This window comes from Herpailurus yagouaroundi, unplaced genomic scaffold (genome assembly GCF_014898765.1).
Source record: "Herpailurus yagouaroundi ecotype Mexico unplaced genomic scaffold, PumYag 142, whole genome shotgun sequence".
NCBI lineage: Eukaryota > Metazoa > Chordata > Mammalia > Carnivora > Felidae > Herpailurus > Herpailurus yagouaroundi.
This window is the reverse complement of record NW_024412397.1, coordinates 4,679,451-4,702,786: the sequence shown is the minus strand read 5'-3', so window position 1 is coordinate 4,702,786 and position 23,336 is coordinate 4,679,451.

Here is a 23,336-nt window from a genome sequence, read left to right as displayed (position 1 = left end):
TTAGACAGATGGCTTTAGGTCCTTCCGACCCTGGACTCTGGAACTCTGGGACTCTAGCAAAAGCTATTTTCACATCTATTCGGAGCCTGCCATTCACCGGACTATAATGCCTCCTTTGATCTAATTGATGGCCCAAATAGCTTGAAGCGGCTCTCGGCGGGTGGCCTATCACGGTGGGGGGGGGGGGGGTATCCAGTTCCCAAAGCCTCGTACACTGGGTGTGTTTTCTCTCCACCGTGGGCACCGCGATCAGGATAAAGGCGATCTCTCCGGGTGGGCCCCCAGCCGGTCCCCACGTGACAGTCTCACGGCCTCGCTAGGGAGGAAAGGGGAGCAGAACTGAGAAGGGGAGGAGGAAAGAGAAGAAAGGACAGAGGGGTGGGGTAGAGGGTGCGGGGGCCCAGGAAGGAGGGAGAGACAGAGCTTTTTGAACTGTTTCCCAGCAATTGATTTTGATTACCTTCTGCCTCCACCACTGCAGAGGGGAGCTCCATATGCCTGTGTTGACTCAGGGGCTCAGGTGACAGGATTGATGCCCACTCGGTCCCCAATCCAAGGAGACTGATTAGCTCCCTGCTCTGGGGTCCACGAAGCAGGACGTGAGTCACCAGGGTGAGTGGGGGCGAAGCCACGAGTGTGAATGTCCGCGGGGATCATCAGTGAGTAGGGTCGCTACATCAGCTCCAGCAGCCCCTTTCAGACTTCCAGAGATTTCTGCTCCCGCGTCCACATCGTGCGCGAGCCTGTGGCTGAGCCCAACGGCCAGGGCCCTGGTGGGAACCAGTCCCCCACCAGGCCCGTTGTCCTGTGCGGGCTGTTGCCTTCACCTCCACAGCCCTGCCTTCCCAAGGGCCCTGGGCTCTGTCCCTCCCCCAGCCACCAAGGGGCCTCAACTCTGGGAAAGCACTTCTTCTGCCCTCTCAGAACCCCCAGCTTGGTAACCCCAAGACATGGGCACCCTGACCCGCCCCCAGAGGGCTGTGGGTGAAGAACAAGAAAAAAGTAACAGCCACCACCAACAGGTGACAGCACCAAAAGGGCCTCTTCTGCTGGTTATCCATAAAGGAAGAGGACAGATCAGGAATTATTACTAAATCCCTCCTGGGGCTGTTGTTTTCACTATCATGCCCCCCCCCCCCATGCACAGTTCACCCTAGAAGACGACTGGGAAGCCTGCACCTGAGAGGCCTGGGGTGACCCCAGGAGCAGTCCTGCTAAACACCCAGCCTCCCAGGGCAGACGGGTGTTCATACAGGACGGTGCACCTGCTGCGGAGGGGGGAAGGCTGTAAATGGTGCCGCTGTTTCTGTCTTAGGGAGGGGCCTGCACAGGATGGAAGCTTTGAGCGTTAGCGTTTTAGGGAGGATATCACTACGGTCTGAATGTTCACGTTAGCATTTTTATTTTATTTTATTTTATTTTATTTTATTTTATTTTATGGGGGGAGGGGCAGAGGGAAAGGGAGAGAGATAATCCCAAGCAGGCTCCATACTCAGCGTGGTGCCTGATGTAGGCCTCGATCCCACAATCCCAAGGTTATGACCTGAGCTGAAATCAGGTTGGACACTTAACCGACTGAGCCACCCAGGTGCCCAGTGTCCATTGAGGATTATCATGTTAACAATTTCTTTTTTTTTTTTTTTAATGTTTATTTATTCTTTAGAGAGAGACAGAGAGACAGACAGACAGAGCACGAGCAGGGGAGGGGTCGAGAGAGAGGGAGACACAGAATCTGAAGCAGGCCCCAGGCTCTGAGCTGTCAGCACAGAGCCCGATGCGGGCTCGAACTGACGAACGATGAGATCACGACCTGAGCCGAAGTCGGACACCCAGCCAACTGAGCCACCCATGGGCTGTCCCCTCAGAATTCATAACTTGAAGCCTAACCCCCAAGCTGATGGCATTAGCAGCCGGTGCCTTGGGAAGGGATGAGGCTGTGAGGGTGGAGCCCCATGAACGGATCAGTGCCTTTGCAGGAGGCCCCACAGCGCCGCCTCGCCCCTCCCACCACGCGAGGACGCGGCGAGAAGACGGCCAGACGGCCACCATGAGCCAGGAAGTGGGTCCTCCCCACACGGAATCTGCCAGATCGTGGGCTGCCAGCCTCCAGAACTGTGGGAAATGAGCGTCGTTTGCAGACCCCCAGCGCGAGGCGTTCTGTGCTGCAGCCCAAGTGGACGCAGACAGGTGTGGAGCCCTGGCCGAATTTCTTGGGTGCTCATCTCCAGGTCTGCGGTAGCCCGAGGCCGTCCACAAACCCCTAAATATTTCCTGCTGCTCACTGAGCGCAAGGTCCCTGCACAAAACCCAGCTTCTCTGTGGCATCCGATCTCAGCACCGGCCCAGACTAAACAGGAGGAAGCAGGGGACACACGGTGCCAACATGGAGCACGCCCGCCCCCCTTCTACCCTGTACCTGAGCCAACATCGTCTCGGCAGAAATCACGTCTGGGCTGCAGGGTTTCCTAGAGAAAAAGACGCAGGTCGCCCTAGGTCCCCCGGGAGGCCCCCAAGGTCAGGGTCAAGGTCCTCTTGGTCTTTGCCGCCAGGGCTGGCACGGTGGGCGCCCAGGGGCCCCCACGTGTTGTCCGGCCAATCTGTGTGTTAGGAGAGCTGGCCCGGGTTTGAAATTTGTAGGACGTAAACCCTGTGAGCCGTGCCAGGCCGCTGGGGGCCCCAAGGGTGCGGGTTTCCTGTGTTGATGTGCCCGCTGAGCTCCTGGCAGATGGTGTCGGGCTCACGCTCACGCTCTGGGGCCGGGGGCCGGGTGGAACCCCTAGCATGTTACACACCTGTTCCCTTGCCAAGTACACACCTATGTCTTCCAGGCACGGTATTGTGAACTGCTCGCCACACGCACTGAGCAAAGCCTTGCATTTTCGTGGGTGAAACCCGTTTGTAACCCAAGGCGGGGCCTCCCCCAAAGCTCTCCAGGCCGCCTGGCAGCTTGGATTGAGGAAGACGCCTCAGTAACGACACAGACGGGATCATCTGTTCTCACGTGTTTTCTCAGTCAGATTCTGCTGGCCCCGCAGACTTGCCTCTCTTTGACCCCACAGCCTGGCCTGTACTTTCCCCTGATTTCTGCCGTTTGACTTGGATGAGGACCAGACCCCAGAGCGTCTCTCCACTGTTGTCATTGGTGTCCAGCCACAGGGCCACTCTCTAGATAAAACCTCCGGAGCACGGAGCCAGGACGTGGAAGGTTCCAGATGGAGTCATTTCACACGGACACAAGAATCTGGGCGACGTCAGCTGTGGGGCCACAGCAGCTTTTCCTCTGGCCAGGGTCCCCTTGCAGGAGCTCTGCAGACAGGAGCCGGCAACTAGAGGAAGGGGCCCCCGGCCCACTTCCCCAGTTTCAGAGCTGGGATCGGCTGGGAGAGTGTCCTACACGATGGCCAGATTGAAATGATGGCCTTCACGTTGCCATGTTGGATAAAGACAATAACCATCAATGCAGGCAGGAAACAAGTTGGAGAGGCCATTCCCAAATGGCAAGGTCAAGTCCTGGGATGCTAGGAGCTACCCGAACTGCGGGCCTCACATCAACACTGTCTCTCTGCTCACGGGGGCTCCAGTCTGGAAAACGCTGTTCTCCAAAGCCACTCAGCATTCATTCGAGTCCCACCTCCATCCGTGCCAGGCTCTGTGTCGTCCTGAGGTGTAGACGGCCACAAGCTCTGGGGGCCCTGGCTGCGTGACGGGCTTTGAGCTGAGTGCCTCTCGTGGGGACAGCATCTGTAGCCAGACGGAGAGACTGGGGCTCGCATGCATGAGTGGTGACGCGATCTGAATCTACCTGTGTATTTCAGCACGTGCTTTGTTGCCTTCAGGCCCCAGTGAAGTCTGGGAGCACTAGATCCCATCTCTGTTTGGTTCAAGGGAAACCACCTAGGCAACAGTGGTCTGGGTGTCCTGATCTGCTCCGTGGGCCTCTCATGTGGACACCAGTGCGTGGTCCGGACCCCGAGCCGGCAGGCTCCTTAAGTACTCCGTGCAATGTAGGGTGAATCGTCTCCAGCTGAGAGCAGCCGGAGGAACTGGGATTGTGTTAGCGAGGACTAGGGGCTGCTCCAGGGGCCCAGGGACCCACGTCATCCTTCCTGCATTTTCCGTTCCGACACAAACACAGACGGCTCCTTGAGAGTCTGCGCCGTCTCCAGAGGCCCTGATGGCGATAACCTCCCTAGGGGTCTCCTCTTGGCTTCATGCCGGTCCCACAGCTTTGCAAAGCTCGCGGAGAAGGAACACGTTCCCACACACTCAGAGTAGGGGCTACAGACACCCATTTTTAAGCCGGTTCCAAGCATTAGCTGTTCAGAGGAACTTTCCAGCTCAAGTGACTTTATTTGGTCTCAGAGACAAAAACATTATTCACTTCTTGCTTTAAGGAAAAAAAAATGTTTCTCTTTTTTCAGTTATTTAAGGTCAATGACTTGCTGTTCATAATCTTGAGGTACTTTTAAAAGATACCGCCCTTCTTTCAACCTCACCAACGAGACCTTGCGGAAAGCCTCTTGCTGTGATTTGCCATCTGCTAGTCTCGCTTCGGATCCCTCCCTGCCCGTTCACCTTCGTGAAATCTGGCTTCGCAGAAGAATGCAGTTTCTCAGGGCAGTGGGGCTTTAGGTGAAAAGGACAACATGGACCAAGTGAAAATCGAGGATTCCCTTTTGGGAACTCGCGAGCTCCGCAGAGAGCCAACTTCTGTGGACAGATTGAAGCAATGATGACAGCTGGCGTGGGGCTGCACATCCCTGTGCCCCCAGCGCTCGCCACCGTCCGTGCCCGTCAGCCTCGCAGTCACTCATGGCGCACTCGCCTCTCCCTCAGACACATCCCTGCAGAAGCAGGTGACGCTTCTCCCTGGAGCTTTCCTGCCCTTGTCCCCCACCCCCCCCCCCCCCACTGCCCTCCCTGGGCTTTGCTTTCTCACACCGGTGGCCCTCGCTTGCATACCCAGTCCTATCCTCCGCTCCAAAGTTCACTTGCTCGTCAAACAGAATGGCCACCACTCTGTGCAGCTGATTTTAGTCACATTTAGGAGGTTAGTGAATTTGTTAAATGCCTGCATTTAGACTGGCGTTATGCTGGGCTGGCTGGTGACCCCCTCGGATGTCCGAGTCTTAACTCACAGAAGCTGTGAACGCTTCCTTATATGACGGGAAGGGCTTTGCAGGTGTGACCAGACCCTGAGATGGGGAGGTGACCCTGGAGGTTCGGTGGCCTGTAGAGCATCACAGGTGTCCTTCCTTATAAGGGAGGCAGGTCAGCCTGTGGAAGAGAAGGAGGTGCTGTGACCAGGGGGACAGAGGCAGGTGTGGAGAGGCCACAAGCCAAGGGACCCAACAGCCACCAGAAGCTGGAGGGGGTGAGGAAGGGGCTCCCCCCGGGAACCTCAGGAGGAACCAGCCAACACCTTGACTCCAGCCCAGTGAGGCTGGTTTGGCACCTGTTACAGCGGCCACAGGAGACTAAAGCAGGATGACATGATGTGTGAGCCCCCTGAAACGAGTGTTTACTTCTCCGGAGGCCAGTCCTTGGGACTGGGAATTAATCTGCACGTTGCGGGGTGCGGTAGAATGCAAGGCAGATTCGTGAGGGGCCCCTCACCCACGCCCAGCAGACCCCGCATCGGCTGACTTACACAAACGTCACTTCACACTGATTAGCATTAGTCCGTTTTTAAGACGTCCTACTTGATTATCTTCCTGTACCAGCATTTGGCAAACCAACCAGCTGATCGTCAGAATCATGTGGGGAAGTTTTTGTGGGTTTTTTTTTTTTAGCAGATTCCGGAGTCACCCCTAGGGATCTGATTTGGAAGGTTCGGGGCCTGTGCACTTGCTCTCCGGGGAAGTCTCACGCTGAGCCAGCCTGGGGAAGCTCAGCTGCACACGCTTCCGTGGTTACTCACTTCTGACCACCCTGCTCCCTCTGTGTTTAAAGCTAACTGTGTATCTGCTGCTTTCCTAGATTGGATAATATAAGAAACCATTTGTTTACTTCCAAACACCCTGCATTTATAGCCCTGATGAAATCTGTGTTACATTGGGCCCAGCTCCAGAGACTTGATTCCCTCCAGAGGTAGGATTTCGTGATCAGTTCCAGAGGCTGGTAACAATCCCGGCTGAGAAAGCCTTCATCACCCTCAACTTAAAGTCCCTGTTCTTTAGGTTAAGTCTGGCTCATCATCTGACATGTTTATTGAGCACCTACTGTGTGCCAGGCACTGGAATATGAAAGAGAACTAAGCAGATAAAAAGCCCTGGCCTTTGAATCTACATTTGGCCATCCCATCCTGTCACCCACCAATCTGAAAGGCTCCCGAAAGGTGCCGACCACTGTGTATCGGATTTGTCCTCTCAGGGTTGGGGAAATAGAACCCACCCTATCTTCTCCAGTCATTTCTAGCCCACCTCTGACCCTGACCCGCTCGTCAGCCTTTGGCCCTTCTCTGCCTTCCCTGCGAGCTGCCCTCTTCCTACTGGACCAGGCGGCACACGGACGATTTCTGGGGCAGCGAAACTACTAGGTGGGTGCATGTCATTATATATCTGTCCAGACCCGCAGAGTGGACCCTAATATAGCAGCTGGTGGGGGTGTTGATAGCAGTGGGGCTGTACATGTGTGGGGCAGGGAGTCTTGGAAACTCTGGACTTTCAGTTTTGCTGTGAACCTAAAACTACTCCTAAAAAATAGTCTTTTCTTAAATATTTTTATTTTATTTTATTTTATTTTTTATTTTTAGAGACAGAGAGAGAGTCAGAGGGAGAGAGAGAGAGAAAATCCCAAGCAGGCTCCACACTCAGCTTGGAGCCCAACCTGCGGCTTCATCCCACGACCCTGGGATCATGACCTGAGTTGAAATCAAGAGTCTGATGCTCAACTGACTGAGCCCCTGACGTGCCCCCCAAAATAGTCTTTCTTTTATTTTTTAATAACATGGCTTGGTGCAGAGCTAAGAGGATTCAATTCAACACAGACTAACTCTAAAATCTCACACAAACTTGTATAGACAATGGGGATTTTATTTTATTTTTTATTTTAGAGAGAGACAGAGAGACAGAGAGAGAGAGTGAATGGAGGAAAGGCGGGGTGGGGGGGGGGGGAGAGAGAGGATCCCAAGCAGGCTCTGTGCTGTCAGTGCAAAGCCCAACACAGGGCTTGATCTCACGAACCATGAGATCGTGACCTGAGCCAAAATCAAGTCTGACGCTCAACAGACTGAGCCCCACAGGCTCCTGACAAAGGGGATTTTAAAGTAGAAAGCTGGTGAGATCTTTGGTGGGTGTTGGGAAGACGGCTGGGTGGGGGTTCATTGAGCCAGCATGGAATTGTGGGACCCGTTAGGACTGTGTGGAGACAGCAGCCACTCCGGCCTCACTGCTCCCAAATCATCTACCTTCAGAAAGTGCAGGACCAGCAAATTCCTTCACAGACCTGCGGAAAGCATCAGTCCACCTCCTCTTGCCACTGAGTTTTGCCGAGACAGGTTCCAGGCACCGCCCTTCTGGGCTTGGAGGGGGGAGCAGCTCAGCAGTCCGCCGGTGACCCCCCCACCCCGCCAGGAGGCAGGGAGCTCTACCCAGAGGCCTTCTGGGCAGACTGCACAGAACACAGCCTCTCCGGGGGCAGATAGTTTGCCTTCCCTTATGAATGACCAGTAGGCTCCAGCCGCGCATTAGGCACCCAGACAGGGTCTCGTATGCTGTGCGTCTCTCTCCTTGACTCTTGTCCACTCACACATCCATAGACACCGTTTCCATTTGCTGTTTTCACTTTCCTTTCCCGGCCTGTTTCTTTGTTTAGGTCCCGACGAGCCTTCTTTTATTGACTCCCATGTATTTCTTGCAAGGAATCAGAAGGCTCACCGTCAATTTCAATTTCCAAAGCTGGTAGCAATTGAGATAAGTGCTCTCTTCAGATCAATACTTCCTCCTGTCTTGACATCGAGCTATTAATAATTACTTGGTGTATGATTTCACTGGGGAAAAAAATAGAAGCCAGTGGGACTACAACATGTGGCTATAAAACTAGCTGGTTTTCTCTGAGACGGGTTTTATGGAGAAGCCACAAACGCCCAAAAGAAGCAGAGAGATACTCCAGTTTACTGCATCCCCATTAGCCACTGGGCTTATTATCACATCGCCTGAAACTAGGTCCCTTTTGCGAGAATCCCTTGAGTGACTCTTCCTGCCACCTATGGAAAACGGAACGCCCATTCTTCTCTCCACGGTTTCAAGTGGTTGGTTTTTCTGGCCTCCAGCAATTTATCCAGCATTATATGTTATTTACGAGCGCTAATTGACTGTTGGGGTCCCTTCCTACTTGACTGAAAGGTTTTCTTCTTGTGAATGAAGAATGGGGAATGAATTCCACTCTTCAGTTATCCCTCCAGGGGCTGCCCCGGTGCCCCTGCAGCCACTCCTCTGTTGGGCCCCCCACATCAGGATTGCCCCCCAAAACCCCAGTCCCAGCCGTGGGGACACCAGGCACCCCTCTCCCAGGCCTGCCCCAGCCCTCCATTCTCCACACGGCCACCTGATGAAAGAGCCCCCCAAGGTTTTTAAAATTTTTTTTCAACGTTTATTTATTTTTTGGGGGGACAGAGAGAGACAGAGCATGAACGGGGGAGGGGCAGAGAGAGAGGGAGACACAGAATCGGAAACAGGCTCCAGGCTCCGAGCCATCAGCCCAAAGCCTGACGCGGGGCTCGAACTCACGGACCGCGAGATCGTGACCTGGCTGAAGTCGGACGCTTAACCGACTGCGCCACCCAGGCGCCCCCAAGAGCCCCCCAAGGTTTTAGAACAACAACGAAAGGGAATTACCAGGCAGTGAGGGACATTTGTCAACGGGGCAAGGTGGCGCCACTGCGAAGGTCCAAGGGGAAGAGGGCGCCACAAGATGCTGAGATCCTCACAAAGCTACCTGCCCAGCAGCAGGCTGGCTTGTGAGCCCAGTGGCCGGGACGTGTCCCCCCTGCTGGAGCTGGCCTTCAGAATCCATCCTGAGGGTGTTGGCAGGCCAGGCGAGGCCGGCGTGGGCTCCCCTCAGCGGCCCCCTCAGTGCCTCCCCAACCTTTTCTCCCAAACATGGAGCTGCCCGAAACTGGTGCGATTCACGCACGCACACGCACACACACGCTCCCATCTCAGCCCCAACGAGGAGCGGCCGTCGAACCCGAACGAAAGATGCCAACTTTTCCCCAAGGACGATTTACGAGGTCATGATGTGTAGGGAGCTGGGAGTGCGTCCCCACACCATGGGCAGAGCGGTGCAAAACTTCCGGATTCTGCTTCCTGGCACCTGCCGAGGATAAGAAACGGACCCATTTCTAAGGCATCTCCCTCTGAAGGGTGGCTGTCTTGACCTCACAAAACCCAGGCAAAGCTTTAAAACGGTGCTTACATCCTCTCAGCTCATGGGTGGAGGTGGGGGGTGCTGGGGGAATGTGATTTGCCCCTTTCACTCCCACACAAAAGGTCTGCAGTTTAAAAGGAAACTCCCCTGATGGGAAGAGGGTTGGGGAGGACCCCACGTCTGCCCGTAACCGCCCCCCCCCCGACTCCTGACTGTCTCACTCCCAGCACTGAATGTTCTGCAAATTTTGTCTGATGGGCTCTGCTGGTGTGGCTGTGATAATGTGGCACCCCACTGGGAATGGTCCCCAATTCCCGCGCGAACCTGTGTCATTTATACGTGCAGCACCTCCATGAACGTCATTTTCCAGAAACAGTGCTGTGAACTTGAAACTGTCTTCTCAACCTCTATGCAAGCTATTTCTTTTTTGAGGAAATACTATCTAGATAGATAGATAGATAGATGATAGATAGATCTACGGACAGACAGGGATAAATGATAGATGGATCCATGGATGGATAAGTGAATAGCTAAGAACAGATCCTTCCCCAAACCAAACACATTCCAGCTATTTGCTTACAGCAGACACCCAAAGCTTCTGTTTTGTTAGTTTATTAGTTAAAACCGAGCCTTCTATTTTAGTCTTCAGACTCCGCTGCTCAGTCGAGTTGTGCTGACAACCTCATCAGAGATCCCAGGCCTAGGTGTTCCAAGGAAAACCCACATCAGAATTTATTATGAGCCCACATGGACCCTGGGAGGCAGCAGTGAGAACGGCTGTCTTCTGACGTCCTTGCCGACGGACCTGAAAATTAGTTGCACCGTTGACCTTGAGTCACCCACCCTACCGTGAACTTTCCAAGTCACCATATGGTGCTTCCTGTCCTCCCGTGAGCCCCTCCCATTGTGGTCCCCCCGTGGGGAGGTTACAGTCCCAGGGAGCTCTTAAGAATAGCTTCTCGAAGGTGGATCCAAGAACAGAGGTATGGCTGAGACACAGATGTGCGTATGAACATTTCCAGCCGACTCTCGCACACCGGCTAATGTTGGGCCCAAACACATGGGCTTCGTCGTACCTCTCCTCCGTCCAGAAAGGATTTCAGATACATCACCATAGCCTTTGCTTGTGGTTCTAGAGTTAATATGTTTTCTCAAGTATCCACAAGCAGAAAAACCAAAAACCAAACTGAAGCAAAATAAAATAGCGAAGACGCCAAATTGGCGAATTGCTGTCCTAAGTTTTAGCAACCTGCTTTCTTTATCTGCTTTCATCTGTTTTGTTTTTCTTTTTTAACTGTGTCTTGAAAGCCTTAAGAAAACGCTTCACAACTGCAATGTCCTTGGTCCATTACGCTCTCATGACAACCAGAAACTTGCCCCATCTTTGTGGAGAGAGAAAAGGATTTTAAAAACACATAATTTGTCTCTATTTATATTTAGGTATATAGCTTACTTACAAAAAATAAAATAGGAGATTAACTACTTCGGAAAACTACAAAACAAAAAAAGAAGCCGTATCAAGAGTAAAGTCAAATTTCATCTAGTACACGTTTTGGAGTTCAGTGCTTTAAATCTTGAAGCATTTCAAGAATGAAAGGTAGGTTCAAATAGAGTTGACTCTTGAACAATGCAGGGCTCAGGGACTCCAACGTCCTGTGCAGTTGAAAATCCATGTTTAACTTTTGACTCCCCTGAAACATAACCTACTGTTGACCAGAAGCCTTCCCGATGACAGCTAACACATATTCTGTACATTGTATGTGTCGTATACTGTATCCTTACAATAAGCTAGAGGAGAGAAAGTGTTATTAAAAATATCATGAGGAAGGGGGCGCCTGGGTGGCTCAGTCGATTAAATTTCCAGCTCTTGATCTCAGCTCAGGTATTAATCTCAGGGTCGAGAGTTCAAGCCCCGCATTGGGCTCCGCCCTGGGGGTGAAGCCTATTAAATATATGTGTATATATATCATGAGGAAGAGAAAATACATTTACAGTACTGTCTGTATTTATAGAAAAACATCCACGTGTAAGTGGACCCATGCGGTTCGAGCCCGTGTTGTTCAAGGGTCCACGGTTGTTCAAGGGTACTACGGTTTTCTCCCCAAAGGAGAAGCACAGTCCACCACAGAAGGGCCCTATTCACAAGCATAACTGTCAGTTTCGGGAAACATGACATCAAACCTCTCGCATGAAAACAAATAGCGATGCCCCACTGGTGCCATATGAAGGCAGGTAGCACGCACTCTGAGCGTGAGAGCCGAGCTGCTTTGCTTCCCGACTCATGGAACTGCACTAAGGATTCGGGCAAAAATAACCTTGATTTTTATAGACGTATTTTTTTCCAAGGCCTTGGCCCATAATCTTATTAAATTCAACAGTTCAAAATAAGTTTCCCTGGGAAACTGAAAACCGAGTCTTGGAAAACTTTGAAAACCTCTACTTTTAAAATACGTTGTCACCCGTTTTCAATGGCCAAAATGACTATTATGGAACATCAGAAACAGGCAACGTAGCAGAATATAATTTATGAAGTAAATATCTATCCTTCCCCACTCTCTCTGAGATAATCACAATCAGTAGTTTTGTGTATATACTGTCAGAGTTTTAAATATATATATTTGTGTATGCACACACACAGACACACACACACAGACACACAGACAGATAAGGGTTTTGTCCCCTTCAATAAAAATTGAATTGTATGCTAAAAGACTAGGTCTTAATTGTTCCCACCGCAAAAAAGAAATGATAATTATGTAACACAACAGGGGTGTTAGCCAAGGCTGTGATGGTAGCCATGTGGCAAAATATGCAACACAGAAATGTAATGTATTAACGTGCCGTGTACCTTAAACCCACACAATGTTACATGCCAAAAATTCAATTTTTAGAAATGGAAAAAGAATTGAGTTGTAATAGACCATTTTGTCCTGCAGCTTGCTGTTTGCATTGAAGGATTTATCAAGGACATGTCTCCAGGGTGATGGAGTCTAAGACACTGATGTCATCGAGGGCAGGGTGAGCACCTAGGGCTCTGACCCTGGGGGGAACAGAGCGGTGGGAGTGGGGAGATGAGAGTCATTGCTGTAGACACAGGCCTGAGGATGTCCTTAACAGAGATGCTTCTGGAAGTGGTCATGCCTTGAATGAGGCAGAAAGCCTCCCCCAGGTGGGAGGCCAGGCGAGCAGGTCTGCTCCTGGATACCAGTGGAAGTAACCCCCTCAAGGTGCACACTCTTGCCCTTAGCAAACCAGATTGTAAATACTCCAAAATGGCCAGATGACTTGTGAAGTTGTGTCTTGTTATGCTATTAAAGATAATTGGCCATTTTCCATCCAAGAGGCTGCATAAGTTATTGTGGGGAGCAAAGTGGTGTAATCGTTTTGTTTTTTTACAGGCTACGAAGTGTTCTCGTGAAGAGGCTGCATTCGTAAGGTGCTCCCGTATTCTGGGGTGTCGGCATCTCTTACAACACAGGTAAACCATGCCTCGGGTTTTCATGCAGGGCTTTGCCCTTTGCCCTTTCCCGGCTTTCTGGTCGCTGAAGCCTCGCGCTCTAAATGACTGTGATGCCCTCGCTACTGGGTTGGAGGGTATCGACGTTTCCTTGCACAGAAGGTATCTCCTCCAGAATTAGAGCTTCACCCCCGCTGGGAGCTCCCCCCTCCGTGTCTCTCAGACTCTTCCAGACAGAGCCCGGGGAGTGGTGGGCCCACCATGGTGGGCAAGGGGCCTCCCGCGCGGACCCCTGCGTTCCCCCCGCACCACTCCCTCCCGGCCAAGCTCTCCTGTTCCCATCACTGGTCTAGGAACACCTTTGAAACCGGCTTGGAGGGTCCCAGGACAAACTGGCACCCCGACCGATACCACCTCCCTCTTTTTGTCCCTCAAGGAGCCCAGGGCAGGTCTGAGCTTCACCCTGGAACCTTCTGCCGCAGCTCCTGGCTACGTGCTTCGTCATACACTGCGAGCTCTGAGGCCACAGCCGTGTCATACTGGCCTGATGCCCAGATCCCCATGCGATGCTGTGTCCTGTCCCCAGTGCTCCCATCCCAACCAGAGCAACGGGGCGAGGGCAGCTGGAGCCTGGGGGGTTGGGGTGGGGGGCGGTGAGAGGGGCTGCCGTGGGGGACGGTGAGAGGGACCACAGTTGGGGGAGGTGAGAGGGCCACGGTGGGGGGGGGGGTGGGGAGGGCAGCGGGGGCGGGGAAGGGGGTCTAGGGGGGAGGGGGACAGTGAGAGGGGCCGAGGGCGGGCACGGTGGGCAGCCGCAGCAGGAGACCTCACAGCCTCCAGAGAGTGTGGGGGGACACCCAGGACCCAGCTTCTGAGGGAGGGGACTCAGAAGGGAAGTGACTTGTCGCAGTCTCTACAGTTAGCCACACTGCCTCCTTTCCTCCTGTCAGTGGGGGGGCAAGTGCTGCCCAGGTAGCGCTCCCGGGCCCTGGTGCAGACTATGCAATGAGTCACGTTTGGAGCCTGTCCTTGGTTTCCTTGGGGGGGGGGGGGGGGGGGGTGCTGAGCCCACGTCCTCAGGAGCAGCCTGTGGCTACTGCTGCTCAGACCGATGGCTGCGAAGCCGGCCGGGCCCCCACCACCCTGCGCGACTTGGGTGAATTCAGGCTCGTGGGGGGCCCTTCGGTGCCCCGGACTGCAGCCTTGGGTCACCTGCTCAGGGCGAGCCCTCCTTGCCGGAGTCGGGAGGATTCAATGGCACAAGACACAGCATGTTTACTGAGTGCCTGACCCCCCCCCCCCCAACTCGGTGCTCAGTCAGTACCGCTGGCCTTGTGTCCCCAGCTGAGAACCGTGAGCTGGGCAAACGGGACGAAACGGGAGCAAGTCCCTCGTGCTCCTAGCAAGCACGCCAAGGCACCGCGGGAGCACCAGCATCCTGCAGACATGCCCCGGGGGAGCACCGGCATCCTGCAGACACGTCTCGAGGGAGCACCTACATCCTGCAGACACGTCTCGGGGGAGCACCGGCATCCTGACGACACGCATCAGCCATCAGGTCACCTGGATCATCCCCCTCTCCCTCCCAGTGCAGCCTGGACCCCCTAGGATGTGGGATTCGTCAGCAGTGCCCCTACCCCCCTCTTAGTGCCCACAGCATCCTGGAGCCTGCGGAGGGAGCCTGCTGTGGAGACGTTTGTGGGCAGGCAGCACAGAGGCGCCTGGAGCTCTCTGAGCGCTGGAACCGTGGCCACTGCGGACCCCACACGTGACGTGTAGGTGGATTTTGGTGAAGCATTTTTCATCTCGGGCCAGTGCAGGCGCAGGTCAAAGCAGGCTGGGGAGCCAGGCTCTGACGCACGGTTGGACCTGACACGTCGTTTTCTCATTTCCAATATGGGCTAGTTCCCGCCCCAGGGGTGCGATGCGAATTAAAGAAGCCACACCTATGCTGCACACTCCTGTGTGACGGTAAGCGTCAGGGCACCGTGACTGCGGTCACCCTCGTGGGCAGGGCACCCCCTGCCAGCCCAGAGCAGCAGCCCCTCGGTCTGCAGATGGGGAAAGAGGGCCCCCCCCACCCGTGTAACTCATGCGTGTGTCACTGGAGGCAAAAGTGACAGACATGTGGGGACGGCCCTTCCCCTCATCGCCACACTGCCATGCCACCAGGGTCCCCACCCCTGGTTCAGTGGTACCGTCACTCATCTCTCAAACAAAAGCAACTTGAATCCTGGAAAGACTCAGGTGTTCGTTTTGTGTTCCCTCTTTTACGGAGTCACTCATCATATGTGTTTGAAATAGAATAAATACGTGGTACAAATTAACTAGTGTGTTATGTGACTCAACCTACGCGGCCTTTGAAGGCCACCCCGGTCTTGTCCCAGTTCTGGCTGCGACTAGCTTGAGACTTGGGACAAGCTCCTTCACTTCGTGGGCCCCTCACCTAGGAAGTGGAGAGAATAAAATACTTGCCTCCCTACCTTCTTAATTTCATGATGCTTTTGTGGCCTCAACATCCAGTCTCTTTCACTGCAGACAAACAAGGCAAATTCCTTCGTTCCTCTTTCTGTTCTCAGGAAGCCATCCCGACACCCTACACGTGTGTGTGTGGCCACGCGTACAGATGGGGTCTTTGTTTTTTTTTTTTAATGTTTATTTATTTTTGAGAGAGACAGTGACAGAATGCGAGTGGGTTAGGGGCAGAGAGAGAGGGAGACACAGAATCGGAAGCAGGATCCAGGCTCTGAGCCGTCAGCACAGAGCCCGACGCGGGGCTCGAACTCATGGACTGTGAGATCGTGACCTGAGCTGAAGTCGGAGGCTTAACCGACTGAGCCACCCAGGTGCCCCAGATGGGGTCTTTCTTTGAGCTGCCCTGTGCCCTCTGCTTTTGACAGGCACGCGTGGCTGGGATGTCAAAAGCCCTTCCGGTACCTTCTGCGATTACTGCCAGATGCCCAGTTGCTCACGATGGTGCTGAGCTCTCACTCAGTAGAAGCTTCTCTCCTGAAAGAGAAGAGCCTTACCAACCTCGGGGAATATTTTCTGTCCCCTCCCCTCCCCCAGCTTGCCCGTCCAAGGGGCAGGAAGCTCACGCTGTATTTCCTTTACCTTTTGCGCTCTGTGTGGATTCGCTCTGCCCGGGGAACACTCAGCCCATCAAGCTCAGAAGATCAAACCCGAAGTCTTCTGGCCCCTCCAGGACCACCACACCGGCCGCTCGTCTCCGGCCCCCTCATCATGAACCCCAGGACCCTCACCCAGTTGTATGTGGGGCCCCCAAACGCTGAGCCCAGCCCTCACCGAACAGGCCACCAAATCCCACCCATCCTCCACTCCGTGTGGCTCAAGACAGCCTCCTTCCTGCGCCCGCAAGGCCGCCTCCCGGACTCTCAGGGGCCTCCTTCCTGACTCGGCCCGGAGGGTGTCCGCACAGTCAGACCCTGCGATGGTCCCCAAAGACTTCAGCCCCCGGCCCCCGCCTCACTGCCGGGCCCCTGGGCCCAGGGTCGGTTCCTTCTCCGTCCTCGTTGTCATAGAGGAAGCACCTGTGTCTGTGTGAAGCGGGAATTATAGCTTAAAAAGAGCTTTCCCACGTGTCGCCCCGATCCGCCTCAGGGCCGAGGCAAGTGGGGGAGCACAGGACCCACAGGGCCGAGGAAAGTGGGGGGAGCACTGGAGGCCCACCTCAGAGGTCTCACGGGCCGGGCTCCCGGACCACGGCAATAGAGCTAGGATCACAATAAAGCAGGTCAAGGGAACGCTGTGGTCTTGCAGAGCATACAAGAGTTATGTTCACACTGTTCTGTGACCTAGTAAGTGTGAGGTATTGTTATGTCTAAAAATACAATGTACATACCCTAACTAAAAAAATACTTGATTGCCGGGGCGCCTGGGTGGCTCAGTCGGTTGAGCGTCTGACTTTGGCTCGAGTCATGATCTCAAGGTTTGTGGGTTTGGGCCCCTCGTCAGGCTCTCCCTCTCTCTCTCTCAAATAAAGTTAAAAAATTTTTTTAAATACTTTATTGCTAAAAAATCCCAACCATCAGCTGAGCTTTCAGTGGGTGCTAATCACTGGTCACAAGTCATTGTAACGAATGTAATGATAATTAAAATTTTTGAATTATTGGGAGAATTACCAAAATGTGACACAGAGACAGGGAGTGAACAAACGCTGTTGGACGAATGGCACCGACAGATGTGCTCGATGCAGGCCCGTCACAAACCTTCAATTTGTAAAAAAAAAATAAAAAATGCACTATCTGCCAAGGGCAATAATTAAGGCACACCTGCACCGGGCTTGGGGGTCTGGAAGGGACCGGGGAGAACCCTGTGTGATTTGTTGTTCTCCCACATGCTAACAGGCCATGCTGCCCAACGTCGACCTGGGATTATTTTCCCGGGTGGGTAGGGAGGTTGGGGGACCTGCGTAGTTCACACGCACTAGGCCCATGCTGGAGTCCGACTTCGGCATGGACCTTTGACCCCGAGCCCACTGAAGTGAATTCCAACCAGACTGGCAACAAAAATCTGCAGGGTAACGGTGCGTCTGCACAAGGGAGAACTATTCTGCCTTAAAAAGTAAGAGAATCCCAATACGTTACGACATGGAGGAGCCTCTGGGACGTTACGCTGAGTGAAGTAAGCCAGACAGAAAAAGACAACACCTCTTTGAGGTCTCGAGCGTAGGCTGTTCCACAGAGACAGGGAGTAGTGGTTGCCAGAGGCTGGGGGAGGGGAAAGGGGCATGTCGTGTTTGGCGGGTCCAGAGATTGAGTTTGGGATAACACAAAAGGTCTGGGAGTGGGTAGTGGTGATGGTTGTACAACACGGTGAGTGTGCATCACGCCGCTGAATTGCACACTTAAACTAGTAAATGTGATGTTGTGTATACTGAACCACAAGGGGAGAAAAGCATGAATCACATTGACTTTACTCTTCAAGTACAAGCTACGCGTCTTCTGCTCTTTGCCTCTTTTTCCTCAAGCCTTGCTGTAGAAATTGGCCCCTTTGTAGAAAACCGTGTGGGTGTGGGGCATGGTCCCAGCTGCACAGAGTTCTGCAAAACGAGTGCTCAAGAAGCACGATACATCGGGATTGCTTTTCAAGGACGCGTATAGTTTGCCTTCCTAGAACGAAAGTCTACGCGTTAACACACTCGGACTAAGACACTCCCAGGAAAGGGGAGACTCGGGGGGCCCATCCAAACCCTCAGCTGCAGGCAGTGCAGGCCCGGGAGAAACGCTCTGGACTTGAGGGTCTCACCGTCCACCCGAGGAAGGAGGCTGCCAGCCCCTTGCACACGGGGGGCACGCCACACACACACACACACACACACACACACACACACACACGGGGCCGGTTTGCCCTCGAGCCCCGTGCCTGGGAGAGGCCGCAGCCAGAGCGAGGCCGGAATCCACATGGGGCTTGGAGAATCGCTGAACGTGCAGGTGTTTCAGCCAAATATTTTCAGAGAAAACAGCAAAGTTAAAAACGTGGCCAGAGAAGAAGTTAAGCGAGGGGTTGTACAGGGAGCAGAAGCCTTGGCCCAAAGCGCTGATTCGGGGAATTTTGCAGCTTCCTCAGGATGATGCCACCCTTATTCATTGCACTCGCCGCCTTCAGAGGCATGTGGGGGAGCTGGGGAGGAGAAAAGGAAAAGTGGTTAAGGAGACACAAAACGGTAGCGGAGAAGGCAGGGTGGCCGTGCTGAGGGCGTCTGAAGAATGGAGGGTTTGGGATTAATACTGTGCCTTCCAGCCGGTGAGCTGGCGTATCTGAGACGCCGCTGAGGTCTCAGAGCCCGTCTGTGCTTCCAAGCTCGCCAAAGATCGGGCTGCCTTGAAGATCTGGTTTCAGGGAAGGCGAGGTGGTGGCCGGATCTCCGCCAGGCCAGCCAGGACGTCTCTAGACAGGAGACACTCCCGAGCGCCCACGGGGTGCCCTGCTCAGAAGCACAGACAAGGGTGTCTGTCTCATGGCCATCACTGAGAAACCGGATCCAAACACCAACAGTCTTCAGAAAGGTGAGGGATGAGACGCGGTCATGCTGGTAAGAAGAGGGGCAGAAGCCTGCACGGGACAACCTGTCTCTAGCTCCTGAAAATGGTCACACGGTTTCGTTGTGTTCTTAAACGTGACCGCCGGTAGTAAGTGCCCTGGAATTCCACTTGCCCGGACCAGAGAGTTCTCTCAGGGTACCTCCAGCTCGGACACCGAAGGTGGAGTCGGAGAGAGAAAATGACTTATTCCCCAAATCACACACCTGGGGGGGACTGCACATTTCTGTCCTTGTCGTGAGCTTACAGCATTCTCGTTGGACTCTGAAACCGAGGGAGCAAGGGGCTATCAGAGGGGGGATGTCCCAACTAAATGGGGACAAGATGGCATTTTCTCTGCTAAGACGGGCAGCTGAAGGCTCCGGGCAGAGATGCCCTGGGACCGCCAGTGGGGAATTTGGTAACCTGGGGCTGGTGACCGTTGGTATTAATAGCAGGAATAGAGGGGTAAGAACAGAAACGGTACCTCCATGTCTGCTATGCAAAAGTGATTGGGCAGCAAGCCATTATCTTACTTAAACATGATCTTTCATGCAAAAACTAAATAAATGCCCTCAGGCCAGGGGAGCATGCTTGAGGAGTGGCTATAGCTGGAAGCCCAGCCCGAGTTCCCGGGCCACCTGATGACAGCCTCCGCGGTTATAGTCACAGGATGAAGGATGTGGACAGATGTGGGGAGCAGCTATACTCCAGCTTTTGGGGTGCACCAGAAATCTTGGGGACGGGGGCAGCCTCGGCCCCAGAGGCCCTGATTCCAGACTTTGGAATGTGCATTCTGAAGATGCTTCTTGAGGATTCTGAGGCAGGCGTCTCAGACAATTCGGGGAAAACACCGTTCCACGGTTTTCCGTACCAAGCAATCTCGTTCAGACAGAGACCATGATGCCAAGGTTACAACGTCTGACCCTCCAGCTCCAGCAGTTGTTATCAGGACCCTGCTTTGTGCGGACTGGAGCATCCTTCCCTTAGGACTGGGCCTAGGGCCAATTCCCAGCCATAGTGACAGCCTAAGCTGCTCGTGTAGAAGTATAATCATAACCATAATCTTGAATCGTGACCAGCTAAACTGTTCGCTGTGTGTTCTGTGGCCGGACCTTGTTCTTGACACAAAAGACAGGGTTCCTTCAGTTGTACATTGAGAAGGGGAGAGAAAACTGACGCTGGGGAGTTAAAAATAACAATGAGCAGAGATGCCTTCTACACCCGTCGTGGAATGCCTCCCTCGGCTCTGTCCTAGCCTGCCCCCCAACGGGCCCCGCCAGCCCCCCTTTCCGCTCTGTCCTTCGTCTTCAGGAGCCCCCTTCAGCTGCATGCGCCAAGATGGGGCGGCTTTCAATGGTTAGTGTGGATTAAAATCATGCATTTCAGAGGGAAACTTCTGATCTGTGCATTAACCCTTGCCAAGTTCCAGACTCTTTAAGCCTATTTAGCTCATTCAATTCCCTGGAGGACATTTATCTCCCATTTTGCAAGAGAGAAAATGGAGGTAATTGCCTCCTGCAGTGATCCAGCTAGTTAACATGAGAAGCAGACCCTTAGCCCCAGCCTCTGGCTCGGGGTTCAGAAACCTTCCATGAGCACAGCTGACTTCAGTTCACACGCCAGGTCAATCTGCACGTCCTGACACACAGCAATGAAAGGAAGCTGGGACTAGCGAGAGAAAAGAATTGAAGGCGGCCATGAGAAAGCTCACCCCTCTTGTGAAAACCTACCCACGTGACAAGCTGCTTTGGAACAACATAAAGGTGAAGACTGGGGTGTTTCTCATGGCGCTTTTCTCCAGAAAGTTCTCTAAATGTGTTTTGTTTCATTGTTAGCCAGAACTATGCTGACCAAACACCTTGCACTTGCCAAGGCGGCTGTAATTTCCAGTAAGTGTGTTTCTTTCCATAAAAGGACTCTGCAAATGCTATAATTGCACACTTTTCATGTTAATTGATGTTAAGAATCCGAACGGCTCATTTGTCCTGGGTCTTGCTTGATGGCTACGGAGGCATCTTGCCCCTCTCCTGTTTCTCTTACAGAAAAATGACAGAGCGTCCAGGGTGGGGCTTCGAGCCCAAGTGCCCCTGTGGGGTTGTCCACCACGGCTGAGCGCCACCCTGGCCCCTGCACACAGCCCGTGGCCGAAACGCCTCGAGGAGGCACGAACAAGCTCAGGGCACTGAGGGCGGATGGACCCTCCAGGAGAAGGAGCGTGTACATGGCGGCCTCTGCAGGGTGAGAGCCCGGGTGCTAGCTGGGTGTCGTGTGCTGCCTTTGAGAGGGGCCAGGGGGTGAGGGGGGGCCGTCCCTGCAGGCAGCCCCCCTCCCCCACCATGCTCCGATTTCCGGGGGCAGCTGGCTCTTTCCCTCGTGGCCGATGACGTTGACAGCAAGTTGCTGCCCCCCACCCCCACTCAGGAGGCACCTTGGGTGCCCAGGGCCAAGTGGGGGCAGGGGCTCTGCTGGGAACACGGCGCTGGGGCAGCACCGAGAGCTGGGGAGCCCCCCTGGTCAGCCTGGGCTGCTGTAGCGACATGCCACGGACGACACACATCTACTTGTCACGGTTCTGGGGCTAAACGTCCCAAATCAAGGGGCCGGCCAGTTCCGTTCCTGGAGGGAGCTTTCTTCGCGGTTTGGAGATGGCTGCCTTCTCACTGTGTCCTCACAGGGCAGAGAGAGGGAGGGACAGAGAGGGACAGGAAGGAGGGGGGGAGAGGAGGAGAGGGGAGGGTGGAAAGGAGGGGAGGGCAGGGCAGGGAGCCCTAGCCCTCAGCAGCCTCTTCTTAGAAGGCCACTAATCCCCTGACTTGAGCCACACCCTCATGACCTAACTGTCTCCCAAAGGCCCTGCCTCCTAACAGCGGCACCCCAGCGGAATTGGGTTTCAGCACAACAATTCTGGTGTGGGGGGCGGCAGGGGCGGGGGGCAGGGAGGCCCAAACAGTGGCGCACAGAAGCTCTCTACCAGCCTGCAGGCATGTGATGTGTGTGTATCAGCACCTGCTGTGGACTTCATGAAAGGACCCACACCTGGGCCGCCCCGAGCTCGGGTTCCCCTAGACATGAGGTGAGGCCGAGAAGACCCAGGTTAGGATTAACCCGTGACCGGGTCTCAGGAGGCGCCCGGCTGGGGACTGTCCTCCCAGTTCGGTGTTAGATCGCTAGACAAAGAGGGGGGGAGCCTCTGCAGAGAAGGAGACAGGGAGGAGGTGGGCAGGAGAAGCACGAGACGTCATATCCCTCCCCAAGCCAGCCTCGCGGCTTCTAATGGCCGAAAATAACCACAGTGCTCTCCAGGAGTGCCCACACACCCCTGCACAGCACGGTTCTCACAGCAGCCCTGAGCCAAGGGATTGTAACCATCAATGCACTCACAGATGGGGAAAGTGAGACAGAGAGGTGAAATACCTTGCCCAATGTCACGACACTGATAAATGGTGTTACTGAGATGAAACTTCGGATGGTCTGATCTCAGAGTTCCCGCCTGGGACCGCTAGAGCAGGGGAGCACAAGAGGAGAGAGGTACAGGCAGGCCCGGAGCCCCTGGAGAAGAAGCGGAGGGAAGGCTGGGCATGTTCGGAAGCTGAAGCCGTCTCCTAAAGCCAAGAAGCAAAGCTCCCAGAGCTCCTGCTCGGGTCGGTTGCCCCTCCAAGACACTCAAAGAGCGCCCAGCAAATGCACCTGCTCCAGGGGTCACATCTGCCCGCGGGAACCTCTCCTGCAGGCCAGTGCCAGCGCTCAGCAGTGGAACGCAGTAGGCTCCAGCGAAGACACGAGTTGGGGAGGGAAGGCCAACACCGGGCTCGAAGACTTCTATGGGTTTCAGAATCTGGAAGGTGGGGCAAGCTACGTGAGTTCCCGTCGGGGTGGCTCTGGTTTTCCCGCAGCCAGATGCCCGTGCAGTGTAGGTGATGGCTCTTTCACGCGGTCCTTGGTTTCGGAAACTCACAGCCAAACTGCCCCACCCCCCAGCTGCTCAAAGAACAGCCTCCAGATCAAAGTCTAAAATAACTAGCGGCCCTCCCAATAATTGAACATGCTGGGCATCCATCCCGAGCACTCCTGGCTGGCTGGACAGGCCGGCGGTGAGCGTGGTGCTGAGGCAGGCCCAGGGGACTTCCCGGAGGTGGCACCTCTGGGAACTGCCAGCTCTTCCCTCCCTGTGAGGAGATGAGAACGGGTGGCTTTGGAAGTGTCTGCAGCCGGGTGACGTCAGCGGCCCGTCCAACCCCTTCTTGACCACTGGGTATCACGAGGTCAGTAGCCCCCACAATTTCCGGGCAGTTAGGACACGGCAGCTGTAACCCACCATGGCTTCAAAGCTGGAGTTGTGTCATTATAACCCTAATCTATCAAGATACATGGTGAAGACTGACCTCTGACGAGGGACCGGAGGTGAATGCAGTGCACCACGTGCATTAATTCGGGTAAAACTTAAAAAGGAGCAGCCTACACCCGGT